This window comes from Triturus cristatus, chromosome 1_1, assembly GCF_964204655.1.
Source record: "Triturus cristatus chromosome 1_1, aTriCri1.1, whole genome shotgun sequence".
Taxonomy (NCBI): domain Eukaryota; kingdom Metazoa; phylum Chordata; class Amphibia; order Caudata; family Salamandridae; genus Triturus; species Triturus cristatus.
Window position 1 is genome coordinate 185,030,919 of NC_140579.1, and position 21,990 is coordinate 185,052,908.

Sequence of the window (21,990 nt, forward strand, 5' to 3'; positions counted from 1 at the left end):
TATGTTTGCAAGTATATTATGGTTTTAAAAGCACTTGCTGCCTCCTTCCCTGCTTCCAGCAATTTTCGGCAACAATAAAAATGTCAAAGACTCTGGTGATTAATGTTCTTCCTAGAGAGAGATCAGAATTTTGTCTAGTGGAAGTTTTGACTCATGGAAAGGTAGCTCAGAGGGTTAATGTGTCTGCTGCAAAGAACATGTACCATGCAGATCACAAAGTGCACAAAATGTAAATAGGTCAGTGGGCTTCTGCTTTTGTCAGAGAGACCCTATTGTTACTTGCAAGTTATACGTTAAAATCCTAACATAGAACAGTGACTGTCATCTAAGAGCTGCATACAAAACTGCAAGGTATAAATTAGAGCGTTCTGTTTTTTTTCCCTAGTCTTTGATTATCCTAATGTTGCAAAAAGTGTTCTTTTGGACAGAAGTCAATTCTGATTATTAAAGAGAACCCTCAACCATGGTATTACGTTTTAAATTCTGAGTTTTTGTTTCTCCAGACCAATCACTATTAAACTATACGGCCTACTAGTATGGTTGTCATGTGACTCCTACACCTTGTAGTCCTTAGTCTTATGTAACATTTTCTATACAGTGATTTACACACATTGTCTCTGTGTAATGTGTGTGATGTAAAGCGCTCCGACAGCCTACTATGGTATGAGTGGTGCTGTAAATCAAATTGAATGCATCTGATAGAGTGTGAGTATGGAGACTTGAGGGGCACTGTTAAAGGGTGGTAGTGAGGGAATCCATGGCAGAGGTTGTCCTTGGGGAGCACTAAAACATTACTGCACAGGGCACCACCAGTGCTAAGGCCAGCCCTGCCCTTGGGGCCAGCCTGCCTCACCCATTGGTACCTCCATTGGCGTTGTTTCAGCAGAAGTAGCTGCAACTCACCAGGGATTGGCAATGCAGAATTTGCACGCACACTAAACTAAGTTCACAAACTTCACGTTCTCTCTGCTTCATTCACAAGCACTTTTAACATGTGCTGCCTGCTGTGGGGCCACTGGAAATAATTATGCAGCAAAGGAGGACAACATTATGCCGCAGTGTTGACTAAATTATGCATTTAAAAAAAGGCTGCAGTGTAATGCAGTATATTTTCTGATATTTTATTATTTTGACATGTGTACACATGCCAACAGTCTCTGGGTAGATTTTGCCTTATTAGTACCAGTGTAACATACAAATGCAGCAGTGAGAAAGGTGGTCAGTCAACCTTTGCAATAAGCCGTCACTCCGCAGCAATACAAGTCACATTTTTTATTAACTTTTGAAACGTTTGTGCTATAAACAATTTATTATTTTAAATGGTCAGATCATGCAGCAGATCTTGCATTATGAGGCAAATCTTGCAAGAGCCATAATCATATAGAAAACATTTACAAACTAGGATATTTTGCCATTCATGTTTGAACTGCTGTTGTGGAAAAAGTGCTGATGACAAACTCCATGGCTCGGAGACAAATGGCTTGTGCTTCCACATTTTATCGTATTTGGGACATTCTGTGATTAGAAGAATTTCCCACTTTGTGAATGTGTTTTATTGTTAATAACTCATTATAACCTTAAATAATCATGTGTATCCATTGGTTGATTAAACTGGGTAGTCAAATGCCAAACAAAAACTAAAAATTGGAATGTTTGCGCATTCTGGCCACATGTCTGGCTCCGCCCACTGATCCAATCCTTGGGTTATTCCTGCCCTCTGATTCTCCACCCACAGTTCCCCTACTTTTTTTCCCCCCACTTCGACTACTGGCTATACGGAGACATCATACCAAGTAGTGAGGGGGGGGTCAGTCACAGGAGTGAGAGGAGTATCACACACCTCAGACGACATGAACAGCAGAACATTCTTCACATTTCCCAGAAGTGGCGAACATTCTCAGCAGTCCTACACCCTTCCATGGGGTGGGTAAAGCAACGGTTTTAGGACCGAGGGAAGAATTCTATGCTTTGTGCCTCGCAGATTGGTACAAAAGCGCTAGAAGTGAACAATGAAACATTCAACACCAATCCCAAAACTGAGCAGAGGATTCCTCTCCGCATAATTCTTAGACGTGGGAAAGAGAGTAGAAGCATTCTACAGCACTCCATCCCAAGTGCTGCACTCTATTACAGCCTGAACCAACGCCAAGAGACGAAGCCATTTGCGAATTAGGCGCTATACAAAAACGGCATAAAACAGCTCAACACGGACCGTGAGACAGAGGATTCTACCCTGTTCCCAGGAGTGGGCGGAGGCGGTGCGCTCGAGACCGAGGAGGATGGACACTGGGGGGGGGGGGGGGGGGGGGGGGGGGGGGGGAGGGCGGGCAGAGGGAGACGGAAGAAGGATGGAAAAATCGATAGAATGGGTTTATAAAGTAATATTAAAGGACTGAAATGTCGACAACCTTTCCAGGCAAGGAAATATGGGCCTCGAAAGAGTGCAAGAGCAACTGGCGAGCGACTCCGCAATCCGAGGTTTCTTGTCCTTTCAATCATAGTATCGCCATTGGCACCCCTCAGTCCCCCCTCCAACAAAATACATTACCCAATAATAACACACACTCAGACTGTTTGATTGGGTACAAAATGCTGCAGGTTTATTACATACACCGTTATGTAATAGGTGGGTTATCTTACGGGCGATCCAAGGGCAGGCAACCAACTGGGCCCCCTGCCCGCCTGATGAGCCGGGCAGCACTGGGGCGAACCCCGCCTTTGCTGCCGTCCAAGTGATTCTCTTCCAGGATCACGTGAACGTTGGTAACTTCTACTCACGCCCCTTCCCGGGGCGGAGCGTAGCATAGCAAACCCCCGGTTGTTCAGGCCCACAACCGCCCGAAGGACTAGCTGGGGCGCAGACGCGGCTTCCGGGACCCTCCCATGAGGCTCCTCGGATTTGGCTCTGGCACCCCCTATGGTGCCGCGCAGAGGTACCCTTGGTACCGGCCTGCTTCCAGATTCCAGATTGCCCTGTAACTCCGCCACAGCTCTGGAGGCGGCCACCGTCGCCGCCAGAGCCCCCCACCCAAGCAGCTATAGTCTTACCTGCCACCTCTCCTGTCTGGAGCTTCCTGCAGTCCAGATAAAAGAAAACCGTCCCTGCTGGTTATGGTTATAGGTGGCCCCATCTACATCCCAAGCCCTTGACGCTATCCTGGGTCAGATAGTGTCTGCTGAAACAAGAGGCCTGTCCGGCCTGGGGAGTTGTGCCAAGGGCACTTCACCCCCATGCGTGAAAGTTCCACTGAGAATAATCCACATTTGTAAAGCACGAACAATCACCCGTAAGGGTCTGTAGGCGCTGGGGCCCGCCGGAAAGATTAAGCAAGCTATTGCCCAGAGTCACTTGGTGCTAAGCAAATGTGCCGCAGGCGCAGGGATGCGGACCTTGATCCCCAGGTTCTGGGGCCAGTTGCCCTGGCCGCAGCGCCACACCTCTTCCCACTTCACTTGCCTCAGCCCCGAGCCAGCTCTGGGCGGGGTGGCCGCCGACCCCCAGGCTCGCAAGGACCCGTCTATGTGCTGATCTCCCCTAGCTGCCATTCTCCTAGCACCAGGTGCGCCTGAAACCTGCGTGCCCAACATGGGACAGCAGCCCGCTCGCTAGGTGACCACTCCCCCACCCGCCTGTCTGCTCTGATTACTCTGGCGAGAGGGATTCTATTTAACCTTTGTCGGTCACTTTGTTTGATACATCCTGCCGCGCAGGAGTGTTTATGACTGAAGGGGGTGGCCCTGGGCAAGGGACCCTCATGCCCTACCATGTGTCCCCTATTCCTTATGGGAATTGTGCCCGTTCAGCTCCTTCCGTGGTGACAAAAGCCCCCGAGCATACTGGCTTATCTAATCGGTCTGATTCCAGCTGGCGCATTGCCTGCGGCATGGCCTAAGCATTCCGGATTGGCTAAGTCCTACTTTACCCGTACTAGAATGCCCCCAGCTAGGAGGGTGTCCAAGGGGGGGGGGGGGGAGGGGAGGTACCTCCCGCCCGTCCAGGGCATCCCCAGCGGTGACAAATTACCTGCTCCGTTGAAGTTCCACCTGGGCGTGCCAAATGTTCTATTGACATAATGTCCCCTTGTGTCTGACCCGCAGATACCCCTGTTGCTGGGACGGCAGCACAATATGTTGGCTGACCGCATCCCGCCAAGTGAGGTAAAAGTGTCTGTATCCCAGGTTCCCAGTTTCCTGCAGCTGCAGTACATGACCAGTGGCTCCGCTGGGGGATGCCAAAACCGCAATGGTCATCTGGACATTGAGGGAAGCCCCATTCTCACCTGGGCCTACCTCTGAATGATAGTGATTTCACACAGCTGTAAGGCCAGGGGCCCGCCTATTAAACCTATTTACTTGTTTTTTGCTACTCGGCCCCCTTATGGTTGGAGCTCTGGGTTTGCGCAGCGCGCATGCTCCCAGGGCACGGAGTTGCTTGAGAGCTGGTGTCTGTTACCCGCCCGCTGATACTTATCTCTCGCTAACCGTCCTACTGCTGGATGCTTCCCAAGCACTTTAGACTTCGTGGTCCCACCTAGATTGATCCCCTCGCCTGGGGGAAACCCGGTAGTAGTCGGGACCTTCATGGTACCTCCACCCCAGCGTGGACTATCGACATATTGGGGACACCGGAGCAGGAGATGCCCCTTCAGGTCTTAGGTTCTAACCCATAGAAGGATAACCCTGGGGGCAGGCAAGTCTGTGGGAACCAGCGGGAACCTGCAGTGCAAATACCGGCCCTATCCTGAATGTAGCGAATGCTGAATGTCAATATGCCCTGTTGCCATGAGGCTCTAACTTAGTGTTTACCAAACTTTTTGAAACACCGCACACTTGTTTTATGACAGTTACACCACCCACATGCCGCCCTGGCCAAAGCGCGGGTGGATAGGTCTTATCTGAAGCAAACCGAAACAAAACCTGCCTTTGGTTGCAGGGGAATGCCCCCCCAGTGTACATCTGACCTGTTTCTATATGGTGCCAGCAGATGTTCCTCATAGAGGCCTAACCCTTGGTTTGGTGCTAAGCTCAGTGGGCTGCCGGCAGGTGTTTTGCGACTTCTTACATGGCCTCCAAACATATATTACAAGACCACACTACACCTACAACCCCCAGTACCAATGGCTCAACAAGGCTTGTTAGTTGTAGAAGATGACCGGAGCGACAATTCTGACATCGCTGCGTAGCATTTCGAAAATGCTTCCGTTCTGAAATGGTGGGACTGTCACCTTTCTGTATTGAATAAGCCTTAAGTGTCTCCCTTCGCTGAATAGCAAGCTCACCCATGGCTTGTGCAGCAGGCACTGCGTCGCCATGCAACCGACGTTATACTGAAAACGTGGCATGTAGGTAGTACCATGTTACTATTCTCTGCCTGACGCCCCACAGAGCGTTGTGCGAACAGCCTACACTGTGCAATGTTGTGCCTTCTAAAATTCCAGGCCGCATCCTAGACAGAAGTTAGTCACGCAGTGCCCACTGCTCCTCACCGCGAGACCCCTCTTTGCATGCAGCGATACTTGGATTCCCGGTTAATCTGGTGTTCGGTCGATTCCGCTTACACTACCAAGTCTGGGAATGGGGGCCCTCTTATGATGACGAGGCTGTAGCCAAATTTTTTGCTCACGCAAGCCGGACACCGCCGTGCGACGTCCAAGGAGAACCCGCTATGGTTTAAGGCCCCCTGCTGGGAGATGTACAGTCCCTGCCTTCTTTGGAACCCACACAACTAAAGAGGAGGTGTACCTCTCTGGAGGCCCCTCTTGTTCACTCTGACCTGCTCGGATGCAGGGGCGGGGGTTCTGGGAAACAATGACCAACTGAGTGATCACTTGCGACCCGATCGGGTTGATTGCCCAGACAGAACTGGTATTGAACAATTGAAACCTACATGGTCCATGATTTAACTCGGGCACCATGAGGCGGTCTTGAACAAGTGCCGGTGGACAGCAAGTCATCGGATTAACAATGAACTATTGGTGGGTTGGAGACAGGGGTACCCTCCAAAACACTGAAATAACATCGGTGAGGATAGTTCTATGAAGAAAAGCATTGAATTAATCGCTCCTCAAAGTCAAAGGACAAATACCCTGTCCGGTTGCCACCCAGGCAGACGTACCGCAATGCAAACTGTAGGCAGAGTACACGCAATCTCCGACCGAGAGCTATTTACGGCAAATGTACCCCAATTGCGCCAAACTGGGAATTGGCATACGCGCGCGCTTTCTTACGGCAAGGCAGTTCTACTGAACAGCTGACAATTGTGCGACTACATGCCAGGCGGCCACTTCCTATCGCACCACACTTTGCTCCTGCCGTGCTGTCCATCATGGTAACACAACCAACCCTGATACTCGTGCAGGCATGATACTTGCGCCTATTCCAAGCCCTCCAAAACTATACGAATGGCTTGTTCAGCTGGCAACAGTGATTTTAATGCAAAATGCATTGGTCCATGCCTGTTGGGTCATGTCTACAATAGACAGACAACACCAACTCGTGGCAGACTGTCCCCAGCGCCAGTTTGCAAGTCGCTCGCGTGCGGTGCACCAGCAATCACTTGGTCAAATCCCCCTGGTAAACTTTTGTGCTGTGATTTTTGCCTTAGTGGATGCTATGTAGTGGCCACTTAGTCTTTTGCCGCTATGTCAATGCCTCCCTGTATTCAAAGCAATTGGGGCACTAAGCTACACCCATCTTTCGGCTTAATCAATGCCTCTATTTGCATGAGATAATAAACCACCATTCTAGCTCGGTTGCGTTGCCCTCCAAGAGCTAGCCACCCCCTGGGTGGCTAGGTTTCAGTTTGCTATGTGTGATTTTCACCATATCTGTGCAACTGTGAGTGACAGTGAAAGGCCTATGGCTGGCACTTTCTTGCGAGCAAACCCAAACCATGCAGATGCAGAAGACCTATTGATATCACTAAATACACAAACATGCCTGTGTACGGTAGTCTATGGGCCAAACGATTCGTAGCTCTGACTAGTTGAACAATGGTGACCGTTACTGATAGGCCTGGCTAGCAGTAGCCCCACAAACCGCGCCACTTGCCACACCCCGGAATCATGGACACCCCCCATGAGCCACACATGCACACAAAAGGACAAAACAGCTGTAAATTGCTCCTTCCCGTGTCAATCCCATCTTAACAACGTGCTCAGATAAAGGCCAACATACACACATTGGAGGGGCAGAGTTGCGGCCTTATAGCAAACCTCTTTTGGACTGTGGGCAGCGTTCCATGTTTGGCCGTTTCCTAACATGGCCCCATGACCGTTCTACGTTAGGACTATCCCCACTATGGTCCGCCCTGCCGAAGGACTAATGCAATTGGGAGCGTGGGGCCTTAAGCAATGGGTGTTTGGATGTCAAGAAAACAATAACAATAACAGCCTACCCATGCACATTTCAGAAAAAGGTTAGGGCAGCGGGACCTGTGAGCAATCTGCCGGTATAGTTCGAATTCTCTCGATGGCTCCAACAGTCAACCCCATAATTGGAAAGAACTCCCCCTCGGTCTGTACCCCTAACTGTATTTGCATTGAGTGGTCCTATAACGAATTGTAACAAATTGAGTGCATGTGTGAAGGCGTCTGCTCAAACACGTGCAGTAAACTGTGCCGACATCGATACTGTGGGACTGTTGTTAAGTAGACATGCTCATCTATGGCCTAATATTGGTCAAACAGTGCAGCACACGACAACGGAAATGAATTCCCTCCTATCTCCTCCATATTTCCACTTCTTTCAGGCTTAGTGATGGTACAACATAGCCACAGTGCCAACCGGTGGCGTACCATTGCAACATGGGCAAGCCTAGAACTAGTGACTGTCTATGTACTAGAAGCAACGCCTTCTAGATTAGATATTCAGTCAACAAGGCATCCTTAAATGTGCATCAGAAACTCCCTCTTATAAAGTATTGAATCAGGCCGCAGGTGGCGCTCAAGATCAGGCACCGTTGCAATCACGTGGCAAAATGCCTCTCTTCTCCGGTCACTTGCCCAACTGCTGCCGGGAATGTTGCATCTTTTATCTAGCGAGGACTCGCCTTTACATTCCCTATTCCGGCACGGGGGGAGATTAAGTGATTTGCCCAGAATCACAGGACGCGACCTCGAGGCTCGAACCCTGGTTTCCTGCACCAAAGTGAGCAGCTGCACATTGAGGACCGTATTTACATTACCTATTCAGGCACGGGGAGATTAAGTGATTTGCCCGGGATCCCCGGACGCGACCTCGAGGCTCTAACCCAGGTTTCCTGCACTAAAATCTGCGGCTGTACATGAGGACAGTATTTACATTACATAGTCCGGCACAGGGAGATTAAGTGATTTTCTCAAAATCGCAGGACGCGACCTCGAGGCTCTAACTCTGGTTTCCTGCACCAAAGTCGCGCTTGCATACGAGTGCACCACCACAACAGACAGCACAATGCTGCAAAATCCGATGTGGAGGGCTGCCAGAAAGAACACCTCCTGGTGAGTGCAGCTGGTCACCGCTCCACAAAGTTGGGCGGAAGTCGTGAGCCACCCCCCCCCCCCCCTCCCCTGGAGTCTCTGGGTTAATAAACAGTGATACGGGAGAAGACTGTAGGGAAGAACTAGACAACGGATCAAGAAAGAAGTAATGGAGAAAACAGGTGGCATAAGAATAGGTAGCAGGGAAACCACGAAGGATGGAAGACCGAAAGAGAAAGGAAAGAGGGCACAGATGGAGTAATGATGGAGTGGAAATAGAGGAAGACTGGACATGAGGGGTAGAGAATGAGCAAAGGCTATAACGGAGAGGAAGGATAGAATCTAGCAAGAGATGGAGATAAAGTCTAAGAATGCTAGAGGAAGAAGGGTCGGAAGGATGATGGTTGGAGAGAAACATCATGGAGAAAAGATAGAGGGGCAGAGACGGAAGCAGTAGAGAGGATAGACTGAAAAGAGATAAAGAAAATAGAAAAAGATGAAAGAAGGAGAATAAAGGAACGAAACGAACGAAGAAAACAGGGAGGGTTTTTATCGCTTTCGACACCTTTCCTTGTTTTCACTCCCTCCCTCTTCCACCTCTTTTTTTTTCCCTTGGTGTTTGCCTCAGGGAGCAGTCGAGTTAGCATGTACTTTGTCCTATTGAGACCCAGCACTAACCCAGATGAAAACGCAGAGGCATTAGAGGGGAAGGAGAAATGATAGAGTAGAGAGGGTGAAAGGGGAGAAAGGTGGGCCATGAGTGCACAATGCAATGATGCAGATTTCAAAACCAGTCGGGTTTTGCCCTGCAATGAGAGGGGAGCATGGTGGCAAAGGCCATTCCGTGCCACCTTTACAATGCTCCACACACTATTGGGGGCCGTTTACAACAAAGGGGATTCGCGAATTCGAAAATGTTCAACTTAAGAGAAAGTGTGTAAGAGAAAGTAGGCTAGAAGAGAGGCTTTGGTTGTTTCCTTGAGAGATGAGGGGGTTGCACAAGGATGTGATGAATCTGCAGAAATCTAGACACGAGTCAGATCATGCGTCAGTAAGGAGTCTCTGCAGCCACAGAGTGAGAGCGCACGTACATCCATCCAATAGTTCTTGAACCAAAGGTGTAATCACTGTAAAAAAGAAAAAAATGGTCTTACAATATACATAGTTATGCCATGGGCTAGGCTCTATTCAGTGATTACAAACTCTTGCCCTGCACTGATGGGCACATATTTGTGCTCAATGTATGAAAAAAATTATAAGGCACTGTAACCAGTGGCAGCTAGTAATTTTGACAGGGATTTATACATACACACATGTACGCACCAAACACCTTAAAAGATTTTACCTGCTCTGCAACTCTGGGAGACGAAAGCCTCGGAGGTCCCAGGAGGGTTGAGACTGCTGCCTTCCCTCAGGTCAGCCAGTGAGGGAAGGCTGCAGTCCCTCACTCGTCACAGAGTGGGATGGGTTCAGAGAGTTTATAACCCCCACCTCACTCTGACACGGTGTCACTGATTAACACTTGGCCCTTGGTATCCAGGACTTAAAACTGAAGAGCCCAGGTCTGAGGCAATCAGTAATGCCACCTCTCGTCGGAAGGGACTTGAGGCACTTTTGCCTGGATGAGGTCACACCAACCAGGCTGTGAAATCTCTACCTGGTAAAGTTCAGCTCAGGCAGCCAGGAGCATGAACATTTAGTGCATGTCTGGATAAGAAAAGTGTCTGTCAGGCTGGCATTTGCTTGGCCTGACAGACACTCTTCCTCTCTGGAAAAAAGAGGAGGGGGTGTGGCACATTTGCTCATACGGATGAGCAGCAGCTGACTAACTATAACAGTATTTGAGGACAACAGATAAGAACTGGCGCTCTAAGGCAAAGCTTGCATTTACATTTTGTAATATTTCAATGATTTATCCACTAAATCTAACAAGTGAAGAAAGTTAATCTCTGGTTTGATCTTATAGTTTTAAACTAAACTAAACGAATACCTAGGTAATAGCAACATAAAGAACTGAAGAGAGAATGCGAGTAAGAGTTACAGATCTATAAAAATGCAATGGCAAGAGAAAGATAGACAAAAAGGAGAACAGCCGGAAAAATGAAAGTACGGAGGAGAGGGAACGAAATAAGACAGGCATATACGAGGGAGAGGGAAATACGAATACAGAAGCTCGAGTGAAAGAAACAAAACAGATAGATGAAGAAATACAAGGAAAAGGTTCTAGGAACACAAAAAAGAACCAACTGAAGGAAAACCGGCAATAGGAATAAAAGAAAGAGAAGGAACAAGAAAGAAAAAAAGATACAGAAAATGGCCAAAAAATGAAAGAATGAAAAAGGTACAGGGAAAAAGTAGTGAGAATGGGGAACAAAAGTGAGAAAATGGCCAAATATATAATAAAAAAAGAGCTCTAGATAGACAGAAGGTGCTAAAAAGATATAGATATGGGAGATACAAGAGTAAAAAGAAATACATTACAGAAATACAGAGACCGAATTAGCAAATGAAAGATAAAACTAAGGCATAAGAGACAAAGAAAGGGCTAGAGAAGGAAAAAGGGGGAAATACATCAAAAAGTAGAAACAGAAAACGGGAGAGAAACGATGAAACAGAGGGTAGAGGAAGATGTATAAAAAAGGTAGACAGACAGGTGTGATGGCTCCGTGGACTAATGCAGCCATGCAAAGAACCTCATGGGCACAGGTTCAAATCTTGGTGGGTCCACGCAACCTTTTTATATTTCCGAAGTCAATAAAAATGTAAGCCAATGAGTTGTGTAACAGTACACTTCTATTATTCAGCGCCAATATGCCCCTATGGGTGAACACTTTACAAACGTTTGTCATGGGGGAACAAGGAGAGGACTTAGAACAGACAGAAATTAACTAAAGTAAAGAAAAAGATATGTAGCTAGACCAAAGGCCCGAGAAAGAAAACACTAAGAGAAAGAAGAGAAGGACAGCTAAATTGAGGGAGGTATAAAAAAAAGATAGGCATATATAAGGAGATCGAAAACAGTATAGTAGAGAAAAAAAATATAGAGCAAGACTGAAGCCACAAGGGCGATAGAGACATGCTGTAAAAAAAGAAAACTAAAGATAAGGAATGAGAGAAAAACATAAGGTGAGAAAATGTATAGGAACCATTAAACGCATACAAAAGAAAAAGTGCTATTGGAAGAAAAAAATGAGAACATAGACAAATAAAAAAAATGCGGAAGATATATATGTAAAGTCTGAACCACGGAAAAGGAAAGAAGAAATGAGATCAAAAGGTGAGAGAGAAAGTTATATAATAAGACTGGGACAAACCACAGGGGACAGAGGGACAGACCTTAGATAAAGATTGTGATAAGAAACGGGAGTGACAGCAAAGCTGAGGGAGGGCGATATAGAAAAAGGAAACACACGGTAACTAGAGAAAAAGGATATAGAAAGAGGCAGGTACAAAGATGACCAATAGTACATTTCTGATTTAATGCAAACCTAGCTCCAAAGACTAGCTTCCCATTCAACAGGATTGTGTGTGAGAAGTCCGGCTCTGACTGGGTTATGGAAACTAGAATGTGATGCGAAGAGAACTAAGTAGTTGGGGTAGCACTAGACAGCACTTTTTTTTTTTTTTTTTAATATCCAACATATTCACACCATGTTTATAATCTGGGGCTCTGAGTGATAGAGTGAGTTGCTCCCATCTCGTTTTTGGGCAAGTTCTGAAGCTGGGATGAGCAACAAAGAAAAGAAAGGCGAGCCTACACTGAAAAACAATGAAACACTAAAATAAAATGAACGAGAGAATGGTAGTGAAAGATGCATAGAAATACTGATAGAGTTGAAGGTGGAACTATGTATAGTAATAAAGTGAGAAAGACTACAGAAAGATATTTAAAAAGAGACAGTTCTAAAGCTAGATGGAGAAGCAAGGAGGGGCACGAAGATACAGATGTACAAAACGCACACAAGAACACCGCCACAGAACGCGAGAATGGAGAAAAGAAAAAAATATATATGTATGAAGAAAAAAAAAGAAAACCGGAATAAAACGCTATTGGTCAGTCCAGTTGCTGGTAGTGAGGAACAAATGAAATAAGATTGCTCTAGTTTTCTTGAACAGCTCCGGGTCGTTGTATGCTAATCCGCTCACTGGTTACGAATGCCAATATCGGACGAAGATGAAGAGACAACAACAACAACATTTATGCTAATGACAAAGGATTTGATGATTTTATGCTTGGGCCTCTGCTGCAGGAAAGTCCAATCGGCGGCTAATTCCATTGTCTCGGTCTAAACTGCAGTAGAAGGAAGAGGGGTATTTTTTCCATTTTCCAGATGAACAAGATGTGTCGGTTTTGCCTTCGCACTCCTAACCATCACTACCTGCACCACCGTCTCGTGCCCTCCCACCGCGCGCCCTAATAACATCAAAGTATCGCCCCAACCGTGGTGCAGTCCTCACGGTCGGGGTAAGGCACAACTTATTGGAGGAAAAGGGAGGGGTCTGTAAAGATGAGACGTCAGAAAGTTTACCAGTAAGTAGTTTATTACTCTACAGGACGTCACACTCAACCGGAGGCTAAGTGCATAACCTAACATATGACGATACTTCCAACTGTCTCAACTGTCACCCTAGAACGTCCAGCTGTCAACATTCCAGCTGGTTGCTGCCACGCGCAGGAGGGAGGGGCGCGCGGTGGAAGGAGGCAAGCAAGATGCAAATGCCCTGAGCAATCAACATAACACATCTCCTTCTCTTGAAAAGAGAAGAACTAAGTAAGAAAGAAAAACATCAATAACAGATGTGGAACAATTATGACTATTCACAAATAAAATCCTTATATTTGCTGGGTTTAACCACGCTGCGCCCACATCTACTTGTGGTGGCCTCCTCTTCCAAATTGTTCTTCTCCCACCCCGGTTCTTGATTAGGGTCCTGCCTGTCACTTGACCCCAAGGAACCTCTAGTGGCACTGGTCATAGGAAAACACTTTTCTCCACCATGCTCAACAACCTCCAGTTCCCCCTCCATCTCGGTATCACTACCATGTCCAATGGATGCCTCAGATTCGCTTGTACTCAGTTCTCTGTTAACTCCTATGGTTTCGATAAACTCACTTCTCTGACTGTCTCCACTGTTTTATCTCACATGTTGTTGTAATATGTGATCTCCATCTTCGTCCAAATCCGATGAATCTAGTTGTATCCAACCCAGCTTGTCATGCCCCATACTGTCCTCATCCGTTCTCTTTTGTTCATGTCCCGATGTGTCTCTTTGTTCACTCTCCTTTCTTTTACAAACAGACAATGCGGAGGCATGCCATACTTTTCCATCACTGAGAAGTGCTGAATTGCAAAACACTTTTTCCACTAATAACGGATTAGTGAACCTGCTTTGTCCTTTAACAACATTACCACTTCTTCTTACTCTCACCTTATCACCTTCTTCCAGGTTGATGTCCTTGCAGTTATATTTGCTGTCAAATTTTCCTTTACTCTGGTCTTTCGCCTCTTGTATCCTCTTTCTCACTTTTTCTTCTGACCATTCTGATTTCCTTGCGCTTTTGAGCCACCCGATATTATCCTTAGATATGGGAGTTCTTCCTCTCATAATCTCAAACGGGCTTACCATGGTTTTTTCTCCTGGAGTTATCCTGTAACCCCATGCCATTTTGTCCAATTCTTTTCTCCAGCACTTTCCATTGTTGTTTGCCAACTGGATGATGCCTTTTATCACCCTATTAAACCTCTCTACGGCACCATTGCCAGCTGGGTGGTAGATGCTCGTAGCTTTGTGTTTAATGCCTTTCCTGTCCATAAACTTTTTGAAAATGTCAGATGTGAACTGACTTCCGTTATCACTGACAATAGTTTTTGGTATGCCCTCTCTATTAAATATTCTGTCCATAAATGTGACAATGTCAGAAGCATCCACCTTCCTACAAACCTTAATTTCCGGCCATTTAGAGAAGTGATCAACTAAGACCATTACATACATCTGTTCCTCTTGCCATCTTACCGGACCCATAATATCAATTCCAACTCTCTCCCACGCCATGTTAGGACACTCTAACGGTTGGAGTGGAGGTCTTAGGGTAGTTTGGGTTTTATCTGAATTCTCACATGGTATACAGTTTCTCACCGTTCTCTCAATTTGAATGTCGCACCCAGGCCACCAATACCAGCTCTTTATTCTTTGTTTTGTTTTATTTATTCCTAGATGACCCTCGTGGCATATGTCAATAAGTCTCTCTCTTAAAGTAGTAGGGGGTATCACTTTACCCTGTCTTAAAATCAAATCATTTTCCACGGATAGCTCATTCCTTAATTCCCAGAAGGCTCGCAATTCCTTTCTCATGACCCCCTTCTTGGGCCATCCTACTACGATGAGTCTTCTAACCTCGCCTAAGGTTTCATCTTTTCCATATTCTTTTTTCCATACTTCCATAGTTATACTTGGAAACTCTTCATTTACGCTTGCGACACATAGTTCTTCCTCCTTCCCTGCTTTTTCCACATTCTGCAAGGGTAACCTACTAAGAAAATCTGCAACGACGTTCTTAGTTCCCGGCAAGTATTGTACTTCGTAGTTGTAATCCAATAGTTTTATAGACAATCTTGCCAACCTAGGTGACGCATTGAATAATCCCTTCACAGTGAGTACTTTTGTCAACGGCTTGTGGTCACTACGTAAAATGATTCTTTTCCCCCATATGTACTGTCTGAAATGTTCCAGTCCCCACGCACATGCTAGTGACTCACGCTCTATGACGGAGTACTTTTCTTCCGTTTGCGTCAAAGATCGGGAGGCAAAAGCGATAGTGACTTCCTTTCCATCGCACTCCACTTGGGTAAGAACCGCCCCTATACCCTTACCACTTGCATCGGTGGTGACTACACATGTTAGATCGTGGTCAAATCCTTTAAGGGGTGGTGCGTCAAAGATATCCTTTTTTAGGTTTTTGAAACTGTCTTCACAGTCTTGTGACCACTCGAATTTGTTCTTATTCTTTAGAAGGGTTCTAATACAGTAAGTTTTCATTGAAAAGTTTTTTACAAACTTTGAATAGTATTCCACCAGACCTAAAAACGCTCTGAGTTCTTCCTTATTCTGTGGCACTGGAGCGTCCTTGATGGCCTTAATCAACTCCTTCTTGGGTTTTACACCATCCTTAGTGATTTCATGTCCTAGGTAAGTGACGGAATCATTGCTGAACCTGCACTTTTTGTATTCTGCCGTCAACCCACCTTTCTCCAAAGTTTTTAGTACCTGTACCAGCCGTTTTGTCATGCTCCGTTTGGTCTTTTCCCATTGTGAGAATGTCATCTTGGAAGATGAGTAAGTTCTTTATCCCCTTGAATATCTCATGCATAAGTCTTTGGAACAGTGCTGCTGCAGATGCTAGTCCGAAAGGTACCCTTTTAAACCTGAAGCACCCAAAAGGTGTAACAAAGGTGGTAAGGTGTCTGCTCTCTGGATGTAGTGGTACCTGGTGGTAAGCAGCAGCTAAGTCTATTGTTGAAAATACAGTCATATCTTTAGTAAGAGACAACATCTCATTTATTCTTGGCAAAGGGAATTGGTCGATTAGAATGTTTTTATTGAGGTCGCGCAAATCTATGCATAATCTCAACTTTCCGTTGGCCCTCCTTGTGACCACCAGAGGTGCGACCCACTCTGACGATTCTGTTTCAATTATTTCTGCATCAAGTAGCTTATTTATTTCGGATTTCACTTCCTCCCTTAGAGACAACGGAATTTGTCTCACCTTATGTAAACAAGGTACTGCACCCTCCTTGAGCTTGATTACATGTTGGAACCCTTTAAGTTTACCTATTTTTCCATTAAAAACTTTTGGAAACTTGTTAACCAATTCACAGTCCTCCTGTTGTGTCACCAGGACAGGTTCAACACTGTTAGGGTTGAGAGTTATCCCGAGTTTGCCTTGGTCCTTCCAACCAAGTACCGATGGGCCAGTGACAGCTACATACAATTTGCTGCTAGTTTCCCTTTCCTTGAATGTGAATTTTAGTTCCTTGAACCCCATAAGTTCAATTGGTTCGCCCGTGAATGTCTTGAGTGTGATATCCGGTTTCTCTAATTGTCTTCCCACCTTGCCTCTGAATTTCTCTTTCCAAACATCACGGTTAACTATTGTGCATGGTGAACCGGAGTCAGCTACAATATTAATACTCACACCTCCAATTTCCACCAAGCACGTGGGTTTCTTCTTTCTGCACTTCTCCTCATCCTCCTTAGCAGTCTCCTCATTTATATTTAGCATACATAAGTTGTACTCTGATTCGTCCGAGGATTCTTGCTCGAACTCTTCCTCTTCTTCGTCTTCTACAAATTTCACTTTCTCTTTTACTTTTCTTTTGCATTCTCTCTGGAAATGGCCAATGATTCCACACTGGGTACATTTATTGTTCCTTGCTGGACATTTCCAATCATTTGCCAAATGTTTCCCGCTACCACATCGGTAACACCTCAACTGTTCATATGGACCTGCATTTCCTTTGAATTTAGGTGTATCCTTCACTTTGTTCTTCGAATATGTCTTGCTCCCACTTAACTTTGCCACTACACTTGTTTCCTCAGATTTATTTTTCCCTTCGTTGATAACCTCCTTCGCACATCTACCTGTCAACTCCGCTTTTTTTTACAATTTCTATAACTTGTTGAAGGGGGTTTTCTCCTTTAGCCCATAATGCATCTTGTATGTTCGAATTTGCGGCACACATCACAATCTGATCTCTAATTAAATCATCATGCATATTTTCAAACTTGCATGAAAGTGCCAAATTCTTTAGCGCCGACACATGATCATCAATACTTTCTTCTTTTCCTTGTTTCCTTCTGTAGAACTTATATCTGTGTACCGCTACACATACTGTTGGTTTATAGTATCCATCTAAGTCCTCCATTGCCTCATCGTAAACTTTTCTCTCACCTCCAGCTCTTACTTTCTTTGTAATATTGTTATACACTGTCAAACCTCCTGCACCCAAACAATGTAACAATTTTTTTTTCTTTTCCTCCTGTTTGAGTGGTTCATCCTCTTTGTCAAATGTGGAAATGTAATTGCAAAAATATTCTTTCCAATTTTCCCATTTCACACTTGGTACACCTGTACCCTTCAAAAATGCTTCTGGTGGCTGCAAGTTATATATGTTGCCTGAAGCCATACCTCAACGTTTTATATTCCTTTAATTCCTCTTTTATGTGTATACGTTTATTTCCAAAATTTTAAATTCTCCTTTAAAATACGTTCTATCCCACAACAACTGCAATATTTTATGAGAATTTTTTTTTCCTTGTCACCTTTTTATCATTTTTTTTTTTCCTTCCTTTAAACTAATTTGATGTTGTATATCATTTCAACTCTCACCTGTTAACCTTCCACTCATCCGTTGAATAATCGTTTTTCTTAATATGCCTTTGTTACTCGTGCTTCATCCAATTTCTGTTGTTTTTCCCAGCACCTCCGTAACAGTATGTGAATTACGCTTTGTTTTACAATCTACTTCCTCAAAAAATGGTGGCACGCAAACTTCCTTTACGTGACTACTTGTAAAAACTAGACCGCAAACTCAACTTCCGGTGATTCAATTGTTATCTTCATGTCACGACGTTCTAACTTGAACGCCCCTGTTCTGAGGTGAATTTCACAGGCCGTCTTCCTTTTTCGAAGTAGGGTCCCCTGGGGGAGCCTGAGGGCTGCACAACTTTTGGTGAGTCTAAAAGCACTTCTTACTTCTCCTCGTTGCTCCTCACACGATCGTTTTCCTTTTTTTTTTTTCCTCACCAGGTCATGTGTTTCACTTTCCGCCGTAAGCAACTTCCATGCCTTTTCAAATGAGATTTTTCCTTTTTCCGTCGCTCGTTTAATAAGTTCCTTTTCTTTTGTTTTTCCCGCTTAGCAATTCTGGTTACGGTGTTTTCTTATTTACTTTCCAGCATTCACAGCGTAACCATGTATGTCAATCTCAAAGTCCTTACTCACGTTTCGTAATTTTCCTTCACAGTTTTCAAATATATCTTAGTCCTCCGTCAACTATTTTTTTTCCCTTGAATGTGCCGCTAATGTACACACATTATCCGCCGCACACTCTTCAGTTCTTGTCCCTTCTTGTAAATTATCTTCCTTTTATGTGTGTATACTTTCCTCTACAGGACGCCACACTCAACCGGAGGCTAAGTGCATAACCTAACATATGACGATACTTCCAACTGTCTCAACTGTCACCCTAGAACGTCCAGCTGTCAACATTCCAGCTGGTGGCTGCCGCACGCAGGAGGGAGGGGCGCGCGGTGGAAGGAGGCAAGCAAGATGCAAATGCCCTGAGCAATCAACATAACAGGGTCACGCCAAATTAATAGCTAAGGTGCCAAGAAACATGTTCACCAGTGAAATGCGTGTGAACTGCCTTGGCGCTCTTGGGTAACCCTGCGCACACCCTTCAGAAAGAATCCCCCAGGTCCCTGCAGTGATGATGTGTCCAACAGAATGGGTTAACCTTGAATTATAACCTTTCATGCCATCCCTTCTTATATTTCACTCACCTTTCTGCGATAGCCCCCGCCACAACATACACAGGCCTCTAATATGGAGGCGCAATACCATTGTAGGGATCCATAAGCAAAACTCCCTGCCCCTCTCCATCAACAGACCTGGGGGAAATGTATACCTCTTGGGATTGGGATGTTTGTGTTCACACGGGTATCCACGCACAGCGCTATGAGAAATATATATATATATATATAAACACATATATAAAAACATATATAAACATGTATGTATTATATATTAGGGAATACGTATTTATGTATACAGATATATATTTACATAAGGATCTGTATATGTATGCCCTTATATACCTACATATATACCTGCACACAGTACATTGTTATAGACTCCTAAATAAATGCAGATCGATAGATGGATAGCTCCATATTTTTCGCATTGAGAAAATGGATTTCAACGACAGCATCCGAACCTTTGCTTGGTCTTCGATAGTAAGCAGCTGCAAAGAGCTCCTATATAGGCGAACAGACAATATTCATCACCAGAACACACATGCTTATGCTCATAAATATGTACATTTTCATACATTGTTCTGTACAGGGATATTACCCGGGGTGGAAGGACAGCGTGCCGTGCGAGCGAATGCATAATGCATGATATGCATAATATTCCTATAGCGGGCCGATGTGCTGTATCCTCAACCCCGCCCCCTCTCTGCCCTCCATCCCTAACCCCTTCTTTTCAACCGATTCTGACCCTCTCCTTCCTACCGCCTCAACATACTCTGTCTCTAAAACAATCCTCCCAACTACCCAAACCCTTCGGTCGACAGTCTCGAATCCACTGGTGAGACAGTCAGAGCGACCCTTGCCTGGTAGGTCGCTCCCCCCGCCGCTGCAGCTCCGCCTGCGTTCCTGCCAACGCCTGCTGCCGCCACTGAAGTCGAGGCCCTCCACCACCTGCAGGCTACCACCTGCGCCTCATCCCTGGTGGCCAGTGGTGGCCTTAGGTTTGTATCTGCGCTCTGTTGTGCCTGTACTCGGTCTGCCCGTCTCTCTTCAGTACTCCTCTGCCCTCCCTCTGTACACCTGTTCCTCTTCTGTACCACCCTGCCCCCCGCTCGCCGCTGGGACCTCTTACTTCTGTGCCCCCACTGCCCGGTTTTCTCCCTCGTCTGCCTCCCGCCCCTGCTGCGACCTTTCGGCTCTGTGCCCCCTGCCCATCTGTCTGGCTGCTGCTGTGTACCCTTTTCTGCTTCTGTACCCCTTTTTGCCTTGCTTTCCTACCTTGCGACCGCTTCGCTTCCCTGCTCTCGTCCCCGCCGCTGCATCCCCCGCGGCCCTGCCCCCTCCGTGCCCATTAGCTGCTCTTCCCTCCCCACCTCCCCATATATGGCGGCCGCACCGCTGGCATGCCTAAGGCAAGTCCGTCTGCGCCCGGACCGCTCCCAGCGCCAGAACCCCTGGCCCCCTCACCAGTCATGAAGACCGCCTCCGTTACGACGCCAGCACCCTCGTCGCTCTCAAATCAGGAAGGACCCACACCTGCTGCAAGGCCACCCCAAAGCGCACCCACGGTCCCTTCGCCTGCCGGAACTGCAGCTTCTCCTGCCTCGAAGGCGCCGAGACACCCGCCACGACGGAACCCAACCAGCTCAGATGCATCCTGATCAACATCCGCTCCGCACGCAAACACGCCGTCGAGCTCTGGGACCTACTCGACACCGCATCTCCGGATGTCGCCTTCCTGACCGAGACCTGGACGAACGAAGCCTCCTCTCCAGACATAGCCATCCCTGACAGATACAAGATCACCCGCAGAGACCGCACCAACGGAGCTGGAGGAGGAATCGCCATCGTCCACAAGAACACCATCAGGGTCTCAACAAACACCAACGACACTCTCAGCACTGCCGAACACATGCACTTCCAGACCCACACGGACCCCAAGACCACCCTAAGAGGCACCCTCATCTACAGACCGCCCGGACCCCGACCACAATTCTGCGACTCCATCGCCGACTTCATCAGCACGCATGCGTTGACCTCCACCGACTACATCCTCCTCGGAGACCTGAACTATCATCTGGAGAACAACAACGACGACAGCAACTCCTCCACCCTGATCGACAACCTCGGACTAAAACAGCTCGTCACGACGCCGACCCACATTGTCGGTCACACGCTCGATGCCATCTTCTCCTCAAGCCCCCACGTCGCCTTCAGCCACGCCTCCGAACTCACCTGGACAGACCACCACTGCATCCACTTCACCTTCCGAAAACCCCTCACACACCACCGCACCCTACAGATCCCCCGCCGCTGCTGGGGCAAAGTCACTGAAGAACAACTACAGACAAACCTCGCACTCAATCCACCGAAGGCCAACTCCGACGATGGCGCACGCATCCTCAGACGCTGGATGTACGACTGCGCCAACACCTTAGCCCTGCTGAAAAAGCCAACCAACAGAAGCACCAGCAAGAGAGCCAGCTGGTTCACCCCGGAACTCCTAGCATCAAAGCGCACCTGCCGGAAATTGGAGAACAAATGGCACAGCAAGAAGACGCCGGACAGCCGTGCTGCCCACAAAGACACCATCCGCAACCACCACCACCTCACCAGGACCACTAAAAGGACCTCCTTCAAAGACCGCCTCGACAACGCACACAACAGCAAGGAGCTCTTCAACATCGCGAAGGAACTCTCCGACCCCAGCGCCAACGACATTCCACCATCGCAAGCCCTGTGCGACTCCCTCGCAGCCTTCTTTCACCGCATAATCACCGACATTCATGACCGCTTCAACCCCCGGACGACCCCTACAGGCCTCGACACGCCGGACCCACCGCACCCCATTGACCACGACTCCCTGACAACCTGGGCCAACGTGAGCATCAAGGACACAATCAAGACCATGAGCACAATCCACTCCGGCTCCCCGTCTGACCCTCTTCCACACCACATCTTCAACAAAGCCAGCAGCTCTATCGCACCCCACCTGCGC